The sequence below is a fragment of the Pseudophryne corroboree genome, chromosome 5, assembly GCF_028390025.1.
Source record: "Pseudophryne corroboree isolate aPseCor3 chromosome 5, aPseCor3.hap2, whole genome shotgun sequence".
In the NCBI taxonomy this organism is placed as follows: Eukaryota; Metazoa; Chordata; class Amphibia; order Anura; family Myobatrachidae; genus Pseudophryne; species Pseudophryne corroboree.
This window is the reverse complement of record NC_086448.1, coordinates 450,033,327-450,052,640: the sequence shown is the minus strand read 5'-3', so window position 1 is coordinate 450,052,640 and position 19,314 is coordinate 450,033,327. Positions and strand designations below refer to the sequence as shown.

Genomic DNA, 19,314 nt, shown 5'->3' with positions numbered 1-19,314 from the left:
AGGTTCCCAGGAACAGAAGCCAGGTTCTGTTTCCTCTAAGTCTTCAACATGATGGGGGACCTCCCAGGCTGGTAATCGGGCAGGTGGGGGCCAGACTAAAATGTTTCAGTCATATCTGGGTGTCTTCTTGCCTAGACCCCTGGGTAAAAGATATTGTTGCCCAGGGGTATAGACTGGAGTTTTGCTGACAGAAAGTGCTATCCTACAGGAAGCCATTCATAAATTGTTACACACAAGTGTCAGAGTTCCAGTTCCACCTCACCTAAAAGGAGTGGTGCCATCAAAAGGAGTCAGACTCAATGAAGCTTCTAACTGACTTTGACTATTTTCTTTTCGTAAATATTTCCTCAGATGAGGTTGAGGATGAGGGAGAGTGTGTTAGTGCCCTTTTAAGGGCTCTTTTCCCCACTATACTGCCAGCCATGGAGGACAGAGTAAGTGAATCTGTAGCTGATACAGAAACGTTGTCCTCCATACCAGCGCTGACTTCTTACTTGGAAGGCGGTCACACTGTTGGCATTGGCATCTGCTAGACGTGTGTCAGTATTGGGGGCATTGTCCTGCAAAAGCCCCTACCTGATTTTCCATGAAGATAGAGCTAAACGCACAACTCATCAGCAATTTCTTCCAAAGGTTGTGTCGGCTTTTCATATCAACCAAACTATTGTGGTGCCAGTTGCTACTGACTCCTCAATTACTTCAAAGTCCTTGGATGTTGTGAGGGCTTTGAAGGTTTATGTGAAGAGAACTTCTCGTCACAGAAAGTCGGACACTCGGTTTGTCCTTTATGATCCCAACAAGGTTGGGTGTCTTGCTTCTAAGCAGACGATTTCTCACTGGATCAGGTTTACTATCCAGCATGTGTATTCTACAGCAGGCTTGCCGTGTCCAAAATCTGTTAAGGCCCACTCTACTTGTAAAGTGGGTTCTTCCTGGACGGCTGCCCGGAGTGTATCTGCTTTACAACTTTGCCGAGCAGCTACTTGGTCAGGGTCGAACGCGTTTGCTAAGTTCTACAAGTTCGATACTTTGGCCTCTGAGGACCTTAAGTTTGGTCAATCTGTTCTGCAGGAGCCTCAGCGCTCTCCCTCCCGTACTGGGAGCTTTGGTACATCCCCATGGTACTAAATGGAACCCCAGCATCCTCTAGGACGTAAGAGAAATAAGGGTTTTAATTACCCACCGGTAAATCCTTTTCTCGTAGTCCGTAGAGGATGCTGGGCACCCGCCCAGCGCTTCATTTTCCTGCTTTGTTACTTGATTAAGTACTGCTTTGTTACTTGGTTAAGTACTGCATTGTTACTTGGTTGAGTACTGTTGTTCAGCCATTGCTGAATCGTTTCAAGCTAGTTAGCTTGGCTTTCGGTTTGTTATGTGTGAGCTGGTGTGAATCTCACCACTATCTGTGTATTTCCTTCTCTCAAAGTATGTCTGTCTGCTCGGGCACAGTTTCTAGACTGAGTCTGGTAGGAGGGGCATTGAGGGAGGAGCCAGCCCACACTATTAAACTCTTAAAGTGCCCACGGCTCCCAAGGGACCCGTCTATACCCCATGGTACTAAATGGAACCCCAGCATCCTCTACGGACTACGAGAAAAGGATTTACCATTAGGTAATTAAAATCCTATTTTCTATATATTTGTTTACTTATAGCTGAACTTTTATATTGTGAATCGTCTTAATGATGGCTATATACTAATCTGGTCATTTAGCCTCACCCTAAGCTTTCTGAAACAATGGACATTTTGATTCAGATATAGGTGGCTCAGTTGGACAATTCTGGTCATATATTTGTAAGCCCAAAAGTCTGACTCCTAAAATGTCCTTCTGCCAACCGCCTACATAAGAGCAGATGTGGATCATTCTGCCAAGTCATGTGTTCTTAGTGGAATTAATTTTTTCAAATGCTATGATGGGGTTATAGGCTAAAACTTTGCCTACAAGCAGATGCAGGTGTCTTGAAGTAAGAATGATTTTTATAACTTCAAAATAAATTTGTGTAAACAAAAGACTGTACTCTTTGTTAGAGGATGGGGCAGTAGTCATATGTAATACAGTCATCACACTGGTTCAGATGATACATATGCATTAAAATATTAGGGTTATTTCACAAATAAATATGTTTTAACAAATATTCAGATTTTAATCAGGAAACCAATCATTGCCAATTTGCAGTTCAAGCCAATTGACAAAAATCTGCTGTGTTCATCCTGTAAACTCTGAACTGGGATGATGATGCCCTCTGTGTTGCATACCACACTATGCCAACTGGCTTATTCCTTATTTACAATTACAAAATGAAGCAATACCCAAAGACAAGGTACAACTACTCACAGCAAATGGGTTACCCAATTGCTTAATGAACATGTCAATAGCTCTGCCTCTGTGACACAATAGACCTCCATTAACTGGTAACTTTGCCTCTCAATGCACTTTCCAAGGGTTTTACACACTCTCTTAAAGAAAGTACTATTCTCTACGACTATCAATGAAGCGGGTATGCAGTTCGGTACCACAAGTATTCTAATGCTACAGGAGGTATCTGTAGGAAATAGACATCTCCTGTCAGCATCTTCGAATCTGGGGGCTGTGTCCAAAGATGCAGCATCAGATTACCATTGTGACCATCGGTTGTGATGGTCGCAGCACTTGGCCAGTCTGCAAAAACTGAAAACTGAAAGACTGGCTGTTAAAACCCCATTTAGTGCTGCAACATGAAAGTTTATGCAGTTGTGGCCAACTTAGCTGCGTTACTAGGGTCTGTGACAACAGCTGGCTACATATGCAAGTCAGTGTCAATTCCAGTTAGTTGAAAATGACCAAAAAGGTCTGCCGGTGTGTGACTATAGTGACAACATTAGCTCTGCCATGGAACACTGCCTCGATAAATCAGTGCCCACAGTAGTTCAGTGTTTCCCAAACTCTGTCCTCGAGGAACCTTAACAGCCAAGCTTTTATAGGTAGGCATTAGAGAAGAGAGAAGGAGGCCCGTGTGCAGCCACCTCCGTACGTGCCCCCTCTTCTCTGCTGGCAGCGTTGTAGAGTCTGAGCACTATATGGCTCAGACTAATGTGCATATGCAGATCTCCGGGAAAATGGTGCGGCGGCCATTGTACAAGTGATTTCTACGGTGCTGCTGCCATCGGCATGGGACTCCGGAGGGATAAGTATTCAAGAAAAGGGTGCCCGAGTCTGGTGTGGTTTCCCCCTGGACTCAGGGCCCATGCGCACACACTGCACCCATTATAAATACGCCAGTGCTAGCCATTCTTGAGCACCAATGAATTAATTAGTACTTCAGTCATTTTGCTTTGACTATCTGTCCTTAAGGATGGATATCATTTAATCCCCAGACTGTTAGGGGTATATTTAGTAAAGTGCAGGTGTTTTAGAAGTAAAGCTGTTAACCATAGCAATCAATCAGATTCCACTTATTTATCTAGCACCTTCTGAAGATATTGCCTAGAATCTGGTTGCTATGGTCAGCATCTCAATGTAGCACTTTAGTAAATATACCCCTTAGGGTGTTTTAAGTATTCATTTTGGGAAACCCTGGTTATATGTGAGAAGAAAATGTAATCGTTGTTCAACTGTACAGTTTGAATTTTGGAAATGATTTCTTTGCAGGTGAACATGCAGAATAATAAGTATGATTTCAACTAAGTTGAAAGCAAAAGTAGTAAATACTTTGCAGTGATAATTATATTCTAAAACATTCACTAGTTTACTGAGAAACAAACTTGATAAGTGTCAATCATGTTCTAAAGTGATTATAGTGCATTGGAGGAAAGAAATAATTATTTCAAAGGACAGAATGAACTTCACCACTGTAAATGCTGAATGCCTATACAAACTTATTTAGACTGCAATAAAAAATACTTTAACCCCTTTAGTAGTGGGGTTTTGGCATTTGGGCACACCTCCCATGGCAGGTTTTTAAAAAAAAATTTTTGCCTGCGTATTGCCAGGGGTTTCATGCACGTTGCCAGGGGTTTCATGCGCTGTGTCATGCTTTTTGCCAGGGGTTTTATGCTCTGGGATCCACGCTCATTAATTTAGGGAATGCTCATTGCCTAGAGGTAGCTTAGGGATGGCCATCGATAATTCAAAATAATCGATGCTCTATGACTGATGTCATACACTAGCCCGCCAGCACTGACATCCTCTCCCTGCCTCCTCTCTTGTACTCCGCTCGGCTGGTGGAGGTTTGCGGAATGACGCGATCGTATCATCCACCGGGCCGGCCAAGTGGAGTGTAAGGAGGAGCGGGAGAGGGGGAGGTGGCCAGAAAATTTCCAGGGTTGCCAGTCTGCACAGCTCAGCTGGTCCTGTAGATTTTACGGGCACACCACTGAAGAGGTTATGACAAATCTGAGTTATTTTGAGAGATGCCAGAAAACCTTGATGCTGTTTAAGAAGACAATTAAGGAGGGGCGTGGCCTGGCTGTCTTGGAGAGTGGACATGCTCTCTCTCCAGCTCCTGCACATCCAATCTCCCTAATTCCCCTCTCCTTCCCCTGACCTGCACCAGGCTGCCCCAGACTCCCTCCTGTGACTCCCTGTATGTGTCCGCAGCTGCTGTGGGGGACCCGCGGAGTCGGGGAGTGCTTTTAAGCACTCCTGCGGATTGCGGCCTCCCCCCAGCCTGAAGCCGGGGGCTCGAGTTTGGCGCCGGGCCAAAGCGGCGGACCGGAGCCGCGATACTGCCGAGTGCCGCTGTCTCTCTCGCATCCCGCCTGTAACCCCCCTTACCCACACCTGGAGACTGGGAGCTGTTCGGCCGGAGGACGATCCCTGGAGGCCACAATACGAGCGGCGGCCGTCTTGCTGGAGGTCGCCGGGGGGCTGGCCCTGCAGCCGGAGGGACCCGAAATTGACGCCAGACGGCGGGATCCCTGGGGTATGTACCGCTCCCTACGGCCCCTGCCCCTGCCATAAGACCCGATCTTGGGGCGCTGTGGAGGCTTCCGGTGGTTCCCGGAGGTCGCGGCCCGCTCCCCGATCTTAAGCCGGGACCTCGATTTTGGCGGCGGCCCGCCCGGGAGCTTCGAGCCCGAGTCAAACCCACGAAAGGCTCCCGCGGGCGCCTGACGGACCCCTCCCTCCTCCGCACATACCTGCTGGCTGCCCCGGATCCCCTGGCACCCCAGACGCCGGGTACCCTCCTGGGAGGCTCCGGAACAACCCTGCTACGGTGTGGTACACCAGTGGCGGCCATCTTGCAGGCCTCCAGGCCCATCTCCCTCACTACCTGCAGGCTGTGACCCCCCCTGCTACAGTCCTCTGGAGCACACATTATACCTCACCTGAAGGCCGTTCCCGCTACTAACCGCAGACCTCCCTTCCCCCTGCTGTCCGGCCCCGGTGCTGCCCCGGTCACTGGCTGGTCCGTGCCCGGGGCCCATTTCCGCGGTCCCTGAACGGAGGTGGTCCTTCACGGAGCTCCGCCTCCTGCGACCTCTGTCTGTCTGACTACTCTCCGGGGCCACGTGGGCCCCCTGCTCTCCTGGGACTCCCTGGACCTACCTAATCTGCCGTGCTCGGCTGACCACACCATGATGCCTCCTTAAGGCCCTCGCCTTACCTTCCCTGGTCCTGAGCCTCACTGCTGGAGCGCCACCTCCACTTCCCACCCTGCTGTCCACCCCCTTCATATGTTAACGATGCCCAGAGGTGGCAAAAAGTCACAGGGGTCCGACCTCACACCATTCCTTACCAAAAAAAACACCCCGGCCAAGAGCAGGCCTGATGCTCCCGGACCCCCCCAGGGTCCCTCCGACTCGGAGGCCGAGGACGACGATCTCACGCCCCTCACCCGCAAGGACTTTCTCTCCCTCCTTAAGGAGATGCGGGATGTTAAGACCTCAGTCCAGGCTCTCCACTCCCTGAAATCCGATATTGCCGACATCGGCTCCAGAACCGATCAACTTGAACGACGAGTGGAGGAGGTGGTGTCGTTCCAGCAAACGGTCGAGACCGACTTCCATCAACTTCGCCAAGATGTTGCCCACTTGCGGGAGGAGCATGAGGACCAGGACAATAGGGCGAGGAGAAACAACCTGAGGATCCGGGGTGTCCCTGAGGAGGTCGAGGCGGCCCACCTTGACCTCTACCTCAAGCGCCTCTTTGCACACCTGTCACCTGACACCCCTGATGAACATCTGCTCCTGGATCGAGCGCATCGAGCCCTGCGACCTCGCTCTCAGGACTCCTCCCAACCCAGGGATGTCATTCTCCGACTGCACTACTTCACTGCGAAGGAGGCTGTCATGAGGGAGGCCCGACATCTGGGATCTGTGACTTTCCAGAACACCCCTCTTCAGATTTTCCAAGACTTATCTCCGCTCACTCTGGCCAAACGCAGAGACTTCAAACCCGTTACTTCCCTGCTCTCCCGTCATAATGTTAAATACCGCTGGGGTTTCCCTTTTCGTATCCTGGTTTGGCACCAAGGGAAGCTCCTCATGGCCAGGGATTTATCCGAGGCTCAAACGCTGCTCTCCAAGCTGGGCATCCCCACCGCCGAACAGGATATCCATACTCAACGTCTGCCACCACGGACAAAGCGGGACCCGATTCAGCCCCCTCGATCTGAGTGGTTTACGGTCCCGGCCTCTGCGGCCTCCCAGGCTCAACCTCCGGTTCCCTGATGGACTTTCAGCCCTCTAATTCCATGTCTTCTCTACTTAATTGGGTCGACCCTTCCTGGTCACACTCCCTTACCCGGGGAGCTGTTCCACTTTAGGCTCCCCATATCCTGATCTCCCGGCCCCTTAGTTACCTCACGACTGTTCTGTTGTTTCCCCCTGTTAAAATGTTACGCTGCTGATATGTTAACATGCTGAAACCTGATTTTTTGTTTTCCATCTATCCCCCCCCTCTCCCTTCCCTTCCGGAGCTGGCGCTCCATCTGTCTTCTGTTCCTGTCTTCTCTCCAGCTTTCTCCCTCAGGTACCTCCAGGGGAGGTTTGCCTCCTACATTTCGCCAAGCGGTTTGTGATCCGTAGTCCGGACCCCATGCTGCGCCCCCTTTGGGCTTTGAGCCCTCTCGCTGACCTAGGTGCCCTCCCAACACCTAGTACCCCTTTCCCCTGTCAGCACTACCGGTCCTGGCCTCTACTGCCGGACGACCAACCACCCTCCCTCCCCTCCCGGTTTCCTTTCCTTCACCCCTCCCTTCTGACCACACTCTCTCTCGCTTTATATCCTTCTTTTCTATCTTTCTCTCTCCTCCCTCTACTTTCAGTGCTCTCCGCTCTTTCTAATCTGCCTACCTCACCGTTGCTTGCCCATGGGTCTCCGGGTACTACCTTGTAATGTGAAGGGCTTGAATAGCCCCCAAAAGAGAGGTAAGCTCTTTGCCTCCCTTAAACTCCATAAAGGTGACCTGGTCTTCCTACAGGAGACTCACATCCTGCATGACTCCCATCCTACCCTGCAATGTAAACCATCCTTCCATGCCTGCGACCACTCGGCCAAGAAACGGGGGGTTGCGATTTTATTTGCCCGCCACCTCACCTTTGAGCTTCTAGACTCATATCCCGACAAAGATGGCCGGTTTCTCGTCTTGGTGGGGAAACTTAATAACAACCTCTGTACCCTAGCCAACGTTTATGCCCCGAACCAACGACAGGAACGATTCTTTACAAAGCTAGATAACCTCCTTACTCGAGTCCGGCAAGGCGACCTCATACTTGTTTGGGGACTTTAACTCCGTTTTGAACCCACAGTTAGACCGCTCTCCCTCTCCCCCTACTGCTTCCTCGTCGGACTCCCTCCGCTCCAGATCCCTCCTCCGTCTCATGCGATCCCAGCTTCTCTACGACTCCTGGAGGATAAAAGACTCCTGTACCCGCGACTATACCTTCTACTCTGCCCCTCATAATTCCTACTCCCGCATTGATATGGTCCTGCTCAGCCACGATCTCGCCTTAAATCTCCACGATGCCCATATTCATCCACTGATCTGGTCCGATCATGCCCCTATCACCTGCGATCTCTCGGGTCTGGCCTCACGCCCTCGCCCCATGACATGGCGCCTTAACGACTCCCTCCTCCACAACCCTGAGATATGTTCCCATCTTCGGGACACAATCTCCGACTATTTTACCTTGAATGATACCCCCGATATCTCCAGGTCCACTCTCTGGTTGGCACACAAGGCAGTTCTTCGTGGACATGTTATCAGCCTAGCGTCAAAAGCTAAAAATCAATCCCTCTCTGTTTAACAAACTCTCTATTAAACTCCACTCACTTGAGACCCAGCATAAGGCGTCCTCCGACCAGGCTATCTTGTCCGAACTTCGTACTGTTAAGGCGGAACTTGATCTCCTTCTCACTGCATGGGTGGCCAAACGTCTTAAGTGGCTTCGCCAATCCTTTTATGAGAAGGGAGACAAGGCGGACAAGATCCTAGCGGCACGACTCCGTTCCACGAGAGCCAAAACTAACATTGTCTCTATCAGAAACTCTCTCAATCAACTTGTCCAAGACCCCGCTGCCCCCCCCCCCGTTAGAGCTGCCTTCCAATCCTACTACGCTGACCTGTACAACCTCCCACCCCTCTCACCTGGTTCCTCCCCTCTGCCCCACTTCGATCTAGTCTCCCACTTTCTTTCTGCTTCTAACTTGCCTAGACTACCCCAGGACACCATGGACCATCTTAACAGTGAGATCTCGGTGGAAGAAATTGCTCAGACTATACTCATGCAAAAAGTTGGTAAATCCCCGGGCCCGGATAGGTTCACGGCTCTTTACTACAAAAAATTCTCTGCTCTTCTCTCCCCCCACCTTCAGTCCCTGTTCAATAGGATTGTCCATGGCGACCCCTTTCCCCCTGAGATGTTGGAGGCTAGAATTGTGGTGATCCCCAAAGAAGGCAAGGACGCCCTTAACTGCGCTAGCTACCGCCCTATATCACTCTTGAACTTGGACTTGAAAATCTTTGCTAAGATCCTGGCCAATCGCCTTAACCCATACCTCCCTTCCCTTGTTCATTACGACCAGGTGGGGTTTATCACGGGCCGTCAGGCGAGAGATAACACCAGGCGTGCTATTGATCTTATACATACCTCGAACTCCAGGGGATCCCCCACTATCATGCTCTCCTTGGATGCTGAAAAAGCATTTGACCGGATCTCCTGGAGTTTTCTGAGAGCAGCCCTGGGGGCCTATGGCTTGTCCGGTGGCTTTCTCACTGGCGTCCTGGCACTATACTCCGCCCCCTCTGCCACAGTTTTAATCAATGGTGTCCCATCAGCCCCACTTAGCATCACAAATGGTACACGTCAGGGTTGCCCCCTCTCGCCGCTAATATTTGCCCTCATTATTGAGCCCCTCGCTTTTCAAATTAGAGCTCCCCCAGATATACACGGAATACAAGTAGGCCGCACCGACCCTAAATTCTCCCTCTTCGCTGACGACATCCTACTTTCTCTGACCCAACCCCTTATCTCACTCCCAAACTTATTCTCAGTCCTGCATTCTTATAGCCTTATATCAGGCTACAAGATCAACTACTCCAAATCCGAGGCTATGCTGCTTCATATCCCTCATCGAGAGGCTGAGTCCCTTCGCGCTAACTTTAATTTTAAATGGCAGCCCACAAAGATTAAATATCTGGGGATATACCTAACTTCTCGTTATGATTCCCTATTCCGGGAAAACTTTCCACCCCTCCTCACCAACACACTCGCTGACCTGACCTCCTGGAACAGTCTTTTTATTTCGTGGCTGGGCAGGATCATAGCGGTTAAAATGACCATAGTCCCCAAGTGGCTTTATCTTTTCCAGACCCTCCCAGTGGCAGTCCCGGCCCCCTTTCTTCGCACTATTCAACGAGCCCTTGTGCGTTTTATTTGGAATCACAGACCCCCCCGCATCGCCACCAATACCCTGAAAAGGCCAACCTCCGCGGGAGGTAGAGGCCTTCCTGACGTCAAACTTTACTATCTCGCCTCTCACCTATCCCATATTGTCACCTCTTATGCTCCTCCGGGATCTGTATCTTGGCTGGATATTGAGGCAGCCTTCATTGGCCTCCCGGACCTGACCCCCTTGTGGGGTCTGCTCTCCACCTCCCGACCCCCAGCCTCTAAACTTCTCCCCACTATTAAATTTAACCTTAAAACTTGGGACTCCCTCTCCCTGAAGAATGGTCTCACCACTACCCCCTCGCCCTTGACCCCTATCTGGCAGAACCCTATGTTTCCTCCTGGACTCTCAACTGTGAGGTTCCGTCTATGGATAACGCTGGGCTTCAAATTCCCGACCAATTTTGCCGATCGGGGCCAATGGCTGTCCCTGCCTGACCTCCAACAAAAGACCCCTTCACACCCACTTAGTCCCTTCCAATTCCTACAAATACGCCACTTCCTAGGCTCTCTCCCCTCCACCGCCTTACTTCGTGCCCTCACCCCCTTTGAAAGCTTATGCATCAACTCCCATCTCTCCAAAGGCCTAATCTCCCAACTCTACTCTCTTTTACTAGATTCCTCACTTCCCCCCTCCCGGCCCCATGAGCTCGCATGGGAACGTGATCTTGGGTCCCCACCAGAAAGTGAAGATTGGGAAGACATGAGACTGGGGATTGCTAAATGCTCTATTGCCACTGCTTTTAAGAAAACGGCCTACAAAGTTTACTACCGTTGGTACTGCACCCCCGACCGACTTAACAAACTCTTTCCGTCTTCCTCCCCTAATTGCTGGAGGAACTGCGGGGCTAGAGGCACTATGCTCCATATGGTGGACCTACCCGTCCATTGCTTCCTTCTGGAACCTAGTCCACTCCCTCCTCAATTCGCTTCTGGATTCTCCTGTGCTGAAAGATCCTTGGATCTTTTTGCTATGTTACCCCCCCCCCCCCCCGTTGCTCAATAAATTTTCCCAAAGGCTGGCCATACATATCCTAACGGCGGCAAAGTCGCTGATAGCTCTTAACTGGAAGAGCCCCTCTCCACCCTCCCTTCCGTCCCTTAAAACTAAAATTTGGCACATTGCCTCAATGGAAAAGATTACATACTATCTCCACGACCGGGGTCACATTTTTGAGCAGGTCTGGGCCCCCTGGCTCGCTGCTGAACGTAGATTGCCATCCCCCTCCTCTTGCTCCTAACTTCCTCCGCAGACCCATGGGCACTGCCTACTACTCCTCCTTCAGGCCTTTCTTCTTCTATTCTCTCTCTCTTTCTCCTCCTCCTTCCCTTTTCCTTGTCTTCTCTCGTCTCCTTCTTGACCCCCCTCTTCCTTTTTCTTCTGATCTTACTACTTCCAGGATATAAACTGTGCACAGATTATACCGTGGTTCTCTCCCCCCCTGCCCCCCTTTCCCTCCTCCCCCCCCCCCCCCCCCCGAATTCTACATTTGAATGTTACTGTTCTTCCTACATTGACTAACGTTGTTGTCTATTTGAAAATTTGAGGTTTATGCTGGACGCTGGTTCTGATGGCCAACTGTCCCATGTTTCCATGTAATGTTTTCTTGCTATGCTTAACCACGTGTAAATAAAGAATTTCAAAAAAAAGAAGAAGACCATTAAGGCAATTTTGAGGGGGAAGTTTTTCAGATGCATAAACATCTATATATATCTGTATTTGTAAGGCCTTACACAGAGGTGTTATTGTGGTGCCTTTAAGGCACTTCTGAAAGCTTAATAAACATGTTTGATAATTCATGTAATGTGAGTGGACCTGTACAATTGTCATCCTCAATAAAGAATGACTACTTGACAGAAGCACATAGACTTCTTAATGACACAAACACTTATGTAAAACTAACCAAATGCCACAAGAGTGAATATACAGCAGCCCTCCAAACTAATTTAACCACATCCCATTATATCTAGACCTTCACAAAGGCATTCTCAACAAATTAGAACACACATGTATAAACCCAAAGAAGACTGTGATCCCAGTGTTCTACTACTTGCCAAAATCAAGAAGAATAATATCACATCCACCTCAGGAAACATCTCCTTGACATCAAATCTATCAAAATAATTATTCCTACAATGGTATGTACAGATACAGAAGTTGTACATGAGGGTCACCAATTAGCATTATAGCTGTGTAAAAATTAGCATCCACAGTTTTTCTCCGGCAGGGTCCACAGGATAACAATGGGATATGATGGAGCGACAGCGGATTGGCATCAAACGATCACAAGCTTTCAGGCCTCCCAGGATGCATTGGGCCCGTCCATATATCCCCGCCCACTGGCTCAGGCAAATCAGGTTTTTGTTTGGTGCGGCAGGAGCCGGAGCATGGTCAGAGGGCTGCTGTTCTAGGGCAGCCCCAAGCTTTCTTATTTTATTTTTATAGTCTTACTATGTTTTTGAGTGATCTTTCTTAACAGCGTCTTACATGCATATTGGAAAGAGTCGCTCCAACAACCCTCCGCCGGGTTGTAACAACGCTTACCGATGTGTACAGTGCTGTCTCTGCGGGTGTCTGTGTCGGATATACCAGCAGGACCAGCAGACATGACCAGGCTGTGGCCGGAGCACGGGGAAGACGGTAAGGCATCGGTTCCCTGTAGCGGGGAATACGGACACAGCCGCACTGTATTCGAAGGAGACTACCAAACAGTAGCTGTCATGCCGTCACTATGGGTGCTCCAGCGCTAGGCCTTAGGGATCATAAGGAACCAGGAATAGTATGAGGCTGCAATCCCTAGGGTTGATGTCAGCGGTGGGGAGTTAGACGCTCTCCTGGTCACCCCTCCCCCCAGTTCATGACCAGTTCCACGAGTCTCCCGCCATGAACTGTTGCCTCACTGCCGTCTCAGACGCTACCATGAGGGGTCTCGGTCGCAGCATAGGCCGCTGCGTCTGTGTTCACTAAGCGCTACCATGAGGAGATCCGGTCGCAGTACAGGCGTCTGTATGGCCGGTGCGTCTGTATGCACAGTGCGTCTGTTTTCACTTAAAGTTCCTGGAGCGGCGGTGTACACTAGTAGTGTCTGTATCCACTCAGCGTTCGCTAACGTATTGATCGATCTTGGAAGTGAGGTGAGTCTCCCTGTATCCCACTTTACCGAGTACGGGTTATACAGCACTAAATTTCTATCTACTTTTGTCAGTATGAATAGTTAAGTTTAAGGGCCTATTACATATGAGTTTGTGTACATTACTGTGGTTTTCTTCGCAATGTGTCTGAATACAGTAAGATCTGTATAAAACAGAATTCAGTAAAATGTACTCCTACATACTTTAAAATGTGTTTGTAGTTGATTATGTGCTCATATGACTAATATATAGCATGTGACTGACTGCTAGTGTGATTGCTGACTTCAATATATGTTTGTCAGTTGGTCTTCTGATCCTCAGTGCTGGTGCATGGGTAGGGGTCAGATTGATATCACTTTAGAACTATAAAGTGGTTACAGTCACAAATTGTGTAGTACACTGTGAAAGTGATTATTTATCATGTCTAAGAGCGGCAAAGGTGACGAGAGTGCACTTAAAGTAACACCAACACTCATATCATGTTGTCTTGCAATAACTGTATTATCCTCTCTGATTTGGTACAGGATGGTTCATGTGTAAAATGGTTGGCTTGTCAGTATAATAGATAAATCCCCTTTGGGGCGATGTTTGCACAGACCTTGTCCAGTATAGCTGAAAGATTAAATCCTACAGCTTCGATACCAGGAATAGGGTTCATTATTATCCCATACAGGCTGCTCTCTACCTACGGTATCCCCAACAGCTTCTCTAATAAAACAAGCTGAGAAACCGAGTGTAAATAAATCATCAACTGCACAGGCTACAGATGATGATTCATCAGACAATGAAACCTCTGTATACTCTTCTCTGGCACACAACAGGTAAATATAGCTGAGTTAATGAGAGCAGTAAAGGCTTTTCTGTCCTTAGAGGATTCAGCAGAGCCTGTGTTGAAACGTCCCCAAAAAAATAGGGCCTCCTCATGGGGGACCATAGCAGCTGATGAAAATCAGGGAAAAGGTTTGGGCTATACCCAATAAAGAATATATAGGTTCCCAGTAAATGGGATTCAAATATCCTTTTCCAGCTGAGGACTGTTTAAAAATGGGAAATGCCTCCTATAGAGAAACTCATATCATTTGATAGTGCGAAAATATATATGGCCTTTGTCGTCAACGTCAATAGAGGGATGGTTTTATGAAAACCATATTGTCTCTGTCTGGGGCAGTCATAAGGCCAGCCATGACTTCACCTTGCAATCTACAGCACACCACACTGGATGGGCCCAATCTCACTAGATCGTGGAAGCTAAGCAGTGTTGGGCCTGGTTAGTTCTTGGATGGGAGACCATCTTGGAATATCAGGTGCTGTAGGTACACTGAGCTGAGGTACTGGAAGACAGGTTTTTCAGTGCCTGCAAGGGAGCAAGAATCCCATATAGATCATATGGACACTAATGTTCTAGGGCATCAGCATTAACAATAGTTGCTCGCAGAGCAGTGTTGCTTACATACATGGAAAGCTGATTCAGAATCAAAGAAGGTTCTGGAAAATTTGCCTTTGGCTGGAAGTTTCTGTTGATAAGCAGTCAACAGATATTCTGGAGTCAAAATCAGACTCCAAGAAGGTCACGTTTCCTTCCACATATAACCCCAAACATAGGGGTCTGGTTTTCGGCCTTGTCGGTCATAAAGGAATATAACAGCCTCAATACAATAAGTTTGGTAAGACAAAGAAGCAAAGGCAACCGGAGGGCCAGCTTCCAAACCAGAGGGTAAGCCATCAGCATGATGGTGCGGGCATCCTTCTGGGGGACCCCAGGATAGGGGTCCAACTTCTTCAGTCTGCAAAGATCTGGTAACAGTTTACAAACAGATACCTGAGTGCAAGAAGCAGTATCTTTTGGTTATATCTCTCTTCAAGAAGCATCCTCCTCAAAGTTTCTGTTCCAGTCCGTCTCGGGTAGAGGCGAAGGACAGGGGTTGCAAGAAGCAGTTCAGAAATTGCTTTGGTCAGGAATAGGCAGTCCGGTAACTCCTGCACAATAGGGACACAAGGAGTTTTACTCCAACCGGGTTTGGGTTCAGAAGGATCCTTTCACCACAATCTCAAAATCCTAAACAAATAGGGACACAGGGAGTTTTACTCCAACCGGGTTTGGGTTCAGAAGGATCCTTTTACCACAATCTCAAAATCCTAAACAAATAAGTTTGGGTACCACGGTTCACAGTGAAACGTTGCGCTCCATAGTTTTTGCATGGAACCAGGGAATTACAGGGTATCCCTAGATAGTCGGGATGTTTACCTACAGGTTCCTATAGCACTGTTCCATCAGTGTTATCTCAAGGTTCACCATCCTCCAGCAACATTTTCAGTTCCAGACCTTACCCATGACGTTAGCCACAGCCTCCAGAGTATTTACCAAAATTATGATGATTATGGCAGCTTATCTCCGCAAGAAGGGGATAAGAAAATTGTCATACTTTAACCATCTTTTTTTATCTTGGCACAGGAAACGCTTCTGTGCCATCTCCAACAGACAATGATTTGTCTGCAGAGGCACTGGTGGTTCATAAATTAGGCAAAGTCATCTCTGATTCCGTCACAACGGATGACTCACTGTGGGGCTGTACTGAATTCCAGTCTGCAGAAAATGGATTACATCTGAACAAGATATCCAGGGTGCAGTCAAGTACTCAGGAGTTGTTACGCAGTCAAACGATATCAATCCACGCAGCTATGCGACTGATGGGTTTGATGGTGTCAACATTCGACATGGTGGAGTATGCACAATTCCACTCAAGACCTCGGCAGCGTCTGATTCTAGCCAGATGATATGGAACACATCAGACAATAAAGAAACAGACTATGGTACTTTCACACAAGGTAAGAAAGTCATCAGCCTGGTGGCTATAGACATCCCATCTAGACAAATGGAGAATCTTTTGGATATCAGATGGGAGATCCTGACAACACATGCCAGTCTCCAGGGCTGGGGAGCAGTGTCCGGAAGATTATGGTTCCAGGGACAATGGACCATAGAAGGAAGTTGCCTTCCAATAAATCTGTTAGAACTTCGGGCCATATACATGGCACTGATTTAGGCAAAATAGACTCTTCAAGGAAGACCAGTCCAGATCCGCTCAGACAATTTAATGGTGAGGGCGTACCTCAACCATCAGGGAGGAACGCGCAGCCAAGCAGCAATGAAAGAGGTAAGTCACATACTGAAGTGTGCAGATCTCCATCTTCCAGCATTGTCCGCAGTATCCGTTTCGGGAGTCCTAAACTGGGAAGCGAATTTTTTCAGTCGACACGCCATTCAAGCAAGTGAATGGGCTCTACACCCCCGGAAGTCTTTCAGACTCTGGTAGACAAATGGGGTTTGCCAGAGATAGATCTCATGGCATCCCGTCTGAACAACTAAGTGCCCACATACGGGGCAAGAACAAAGGATCCCGGAGCGATCTTTGTGGACGCCTTGTCAGCGAAATGGGAGTTTCATCTGGCGTATCTATTTCCTCCGATCAACCTGCTACCAGGATGGTGAGGAAGATAAAAGAAGCAAAGGGTGCCGTGATTCTAATAGCTTTGGCTTGGCCCAGAAGGAAATGGTACACAGATCTACAGAGAAGGTCGATGGATGCTCCACGTCTGCTCCCTCAACGTCCAGATCTACTAATGCAGGGTCCTTGTTATCACTGGCATCTGGATCAACTATCGTTGACGGCGTGGCTCTTGAAACCTATCCTGAAGTCAAGAGGATTCTTGCTGCAGGTAAATTCAAACATTGCACAGAGCAAGGAAACCCTCCTCAGCTCGCATTTATCACCGAATATGGCAGGCCTATATTCATGGTGCAGTGAAAGAAATATGGACCCGAAATCTTTCCAAGTTTCCTGGGTCTTAGATTTCCTTCGGGCAGGAATAGATAAGGGTTTGAAGGTGGCTTCCTTGGGAGTACAAGTATCAGCATTGACTGTATGGTTCCAAGAGAAAAAATGCCAATTTACAGGATGTGCGTACTTTTTCCAGGGAATGCTGCGCATTCAACCTCCTTTTGTTCCTCCTACAGTGCCTTGGGACTTAGGTCGATCCTCAAAGCCCTTCAAGTTGCTCCATTTGAACCACTTAATAAAGTGGATCTTAAATGGTTGACATCTAAAGTTCTCTTTCTACTGGCTATGGCGTCAGCTAGAAGAATATAAAATTCAGGAGCGCTGTAATATTGTTCTCCTTTTCTGTTTTTTTTTATCCAAATAAAGCAGTTCTCAGAACTAGGTCTTGGCATCTTCCTAAGGTGGTGTCTAAATTCCACCTTAATGAAGAAAACGTAGTCCCGGCTTTTCAGGTATCGGGATTTTCTGCGGGAGATGCGTCGCGGGAAGTAGTCCGAACATTAAGGATCTACGTGGATCGCACAAGTGCCATCAGAAAGAAAGATTCTCTCCATTTTCTACGAAATTCACAAGAGAGGATGGCATGCTACTAAATAGACTCTGGCTAGAGGGCTTCGAATGACTATTTCGGAAGCCTACTCTCAAGCGGATCTCCCTGTTCCTGCTACTTGTAAGGTAGGTCCTTCATAGGCAGCACAACATGGTGCTTCAGCAGAACAGATATGTAAGGCAACCACATAGTCTTCCATTAACACATTCATTAGACAATATGCTTCAATACTTTTGCCTCTCATGACGCTGAATTCGGGCGAAAGGTTCTCCTGTCTAATTAGGAGCCTCCCCACCACTAAAATTGCTTTAAGAAATCCCATTGTTATCCTGTGGAAGTACAGTAAACTTAGTTTCATAAAGGTAAGACACTCATAATTTGAAAAGTCACACTTGTATATTTGTATAAAAAGTAGCATCTAAAGTTTTTTTTCTAATTTTAACTGTATATCTGTGTGCATGTCTGAGTCTGTATACAAAGTATGACCAAACTTGTTTTTATAATATTAGAAAAAAACTGTGGATGCTAAGTTTTACACAGATATACAATACAAGTGTGTCCTGTTGTGGCGAAACCACTATGCCAAGAGAACTATGAAGACAGGTGACTGACACCTGCAGTGATATAGTGATGTCGCTCATTGTAATTTTTTTTTAATAGTGCTGTGTGTCCCAAATTCTATCGCTGATTGAATTTTTGTTTTTGTTTTTAGAGAGCTGTGCAGAACACTGTGCTTTCTCCGGCAGGGTCCACAGGTTATCCACAGGATAACATTGGGATATGATGAAGCGACTGCGGATTTGCACCAATCAGTCCTAAGCTTTTCAGCCTCCCAGCAAGCAACGGGCCCGTCCATATATCCCCGCCTCCTGGCTCAGGCAAATCAGTTTTTTGTGTCTGGGGTGGAATGGGAGCTGGACCATGGTCAGAGAGCTGCTGGTTTTTAGCAGCCCTAAGCTTTCTTATTTTGTTTTTATAGTTTTACTATTTTTTCTGGAGTGATCTTTCTAAAAAGCGTCTTATATGTACCTTAGAAAGACTCGCTGCAACAACTCTCCGCCGGTTCGCGACAATGCTTACGCACGAGTATAGTGCTGTTTCGGCGGGCATCTTTGTCTTATATACTAGCAGGGTCCAGCAGACGTTACCAGGCTGTGGCCGGAGCACAGGGAGAAGGTAAGGCATCGGTTCCGCTTAGAAGGGGAATACGGACACAGCCACACTGTTTTGGGAGGAGACTAACAAACAGTTGCAGACATGGCTGCTGCCTCGGGTGCACCATGTCAGCAGTGGGGAGTCAGACGCTCTCCTGGTCGCCCCTCCCCCTGTTCATGACCAGTTTCCTCCGAGTCTCATGCCATGAACTGTTTTCCCGCTTCCGTCTGAGACGCTGTATGCGAAGGGGATCCAGTCGCAGAATAGGCGGCTGTGTGACTGGTGCGTCTGTATTCATTGAGCGTCTGTGTTCACTATAGGTTCATGGAGCGGGAGTGTACACTAGTAGCGTCTGGATCCACTGGAAGCGGGGTGAGTCTCCTTGTATCCCACTCTACTGAGTATGGGTAATACAGCACTAAATCTCTATCTGCCATTTTGAGTATGAATAGTTAGATAAGTGCCTATTGCATATGAGTCTGTATACTATTACTGTGGTTTCTTTCGCTGTGCGTCTGAATACGGTATATCTGTTTAAACATGATTCAGTAATATGTTCAACATACTTGAAATGTAATTGTAGTTGATGATGTGCTCATATTGCTTATTATACTAATGTATAACGTGACTGACTACTAGTGTGATTGCTGACTTTACTATATATTCTGTCAGTTTTTTCTATTCCGAACCTCAATGCTGGTGCATGGGTAGGGTCAAATTGTATGTCACTTTAAAAAGCTTAAAGTGATTATAGTCACAAATTGTGT

The 19,314-nt window shown here is 47.9% G+C and overlaps 1 protein-coding gene and 1 pseudogene across 3 annotated transcripts in view; both read left to right on the top strand.

Moving 5' to 3' along the window:
* The window catches only part of CTNNAL1 (catenin alpha like 1), a 560,796-nt gene that overhangs the window by 275,948 nt on the left and 265,534 nt on the right, over nucleotides 1-19,314 (top strand). The gene's annotated exons all lie outside the window — the stretch shown is intronic.
* LOC134930344 (5S ribosomal RNA) lies at nucleotides 14,202-14,319 on the top strand (annotated as a pseudogene).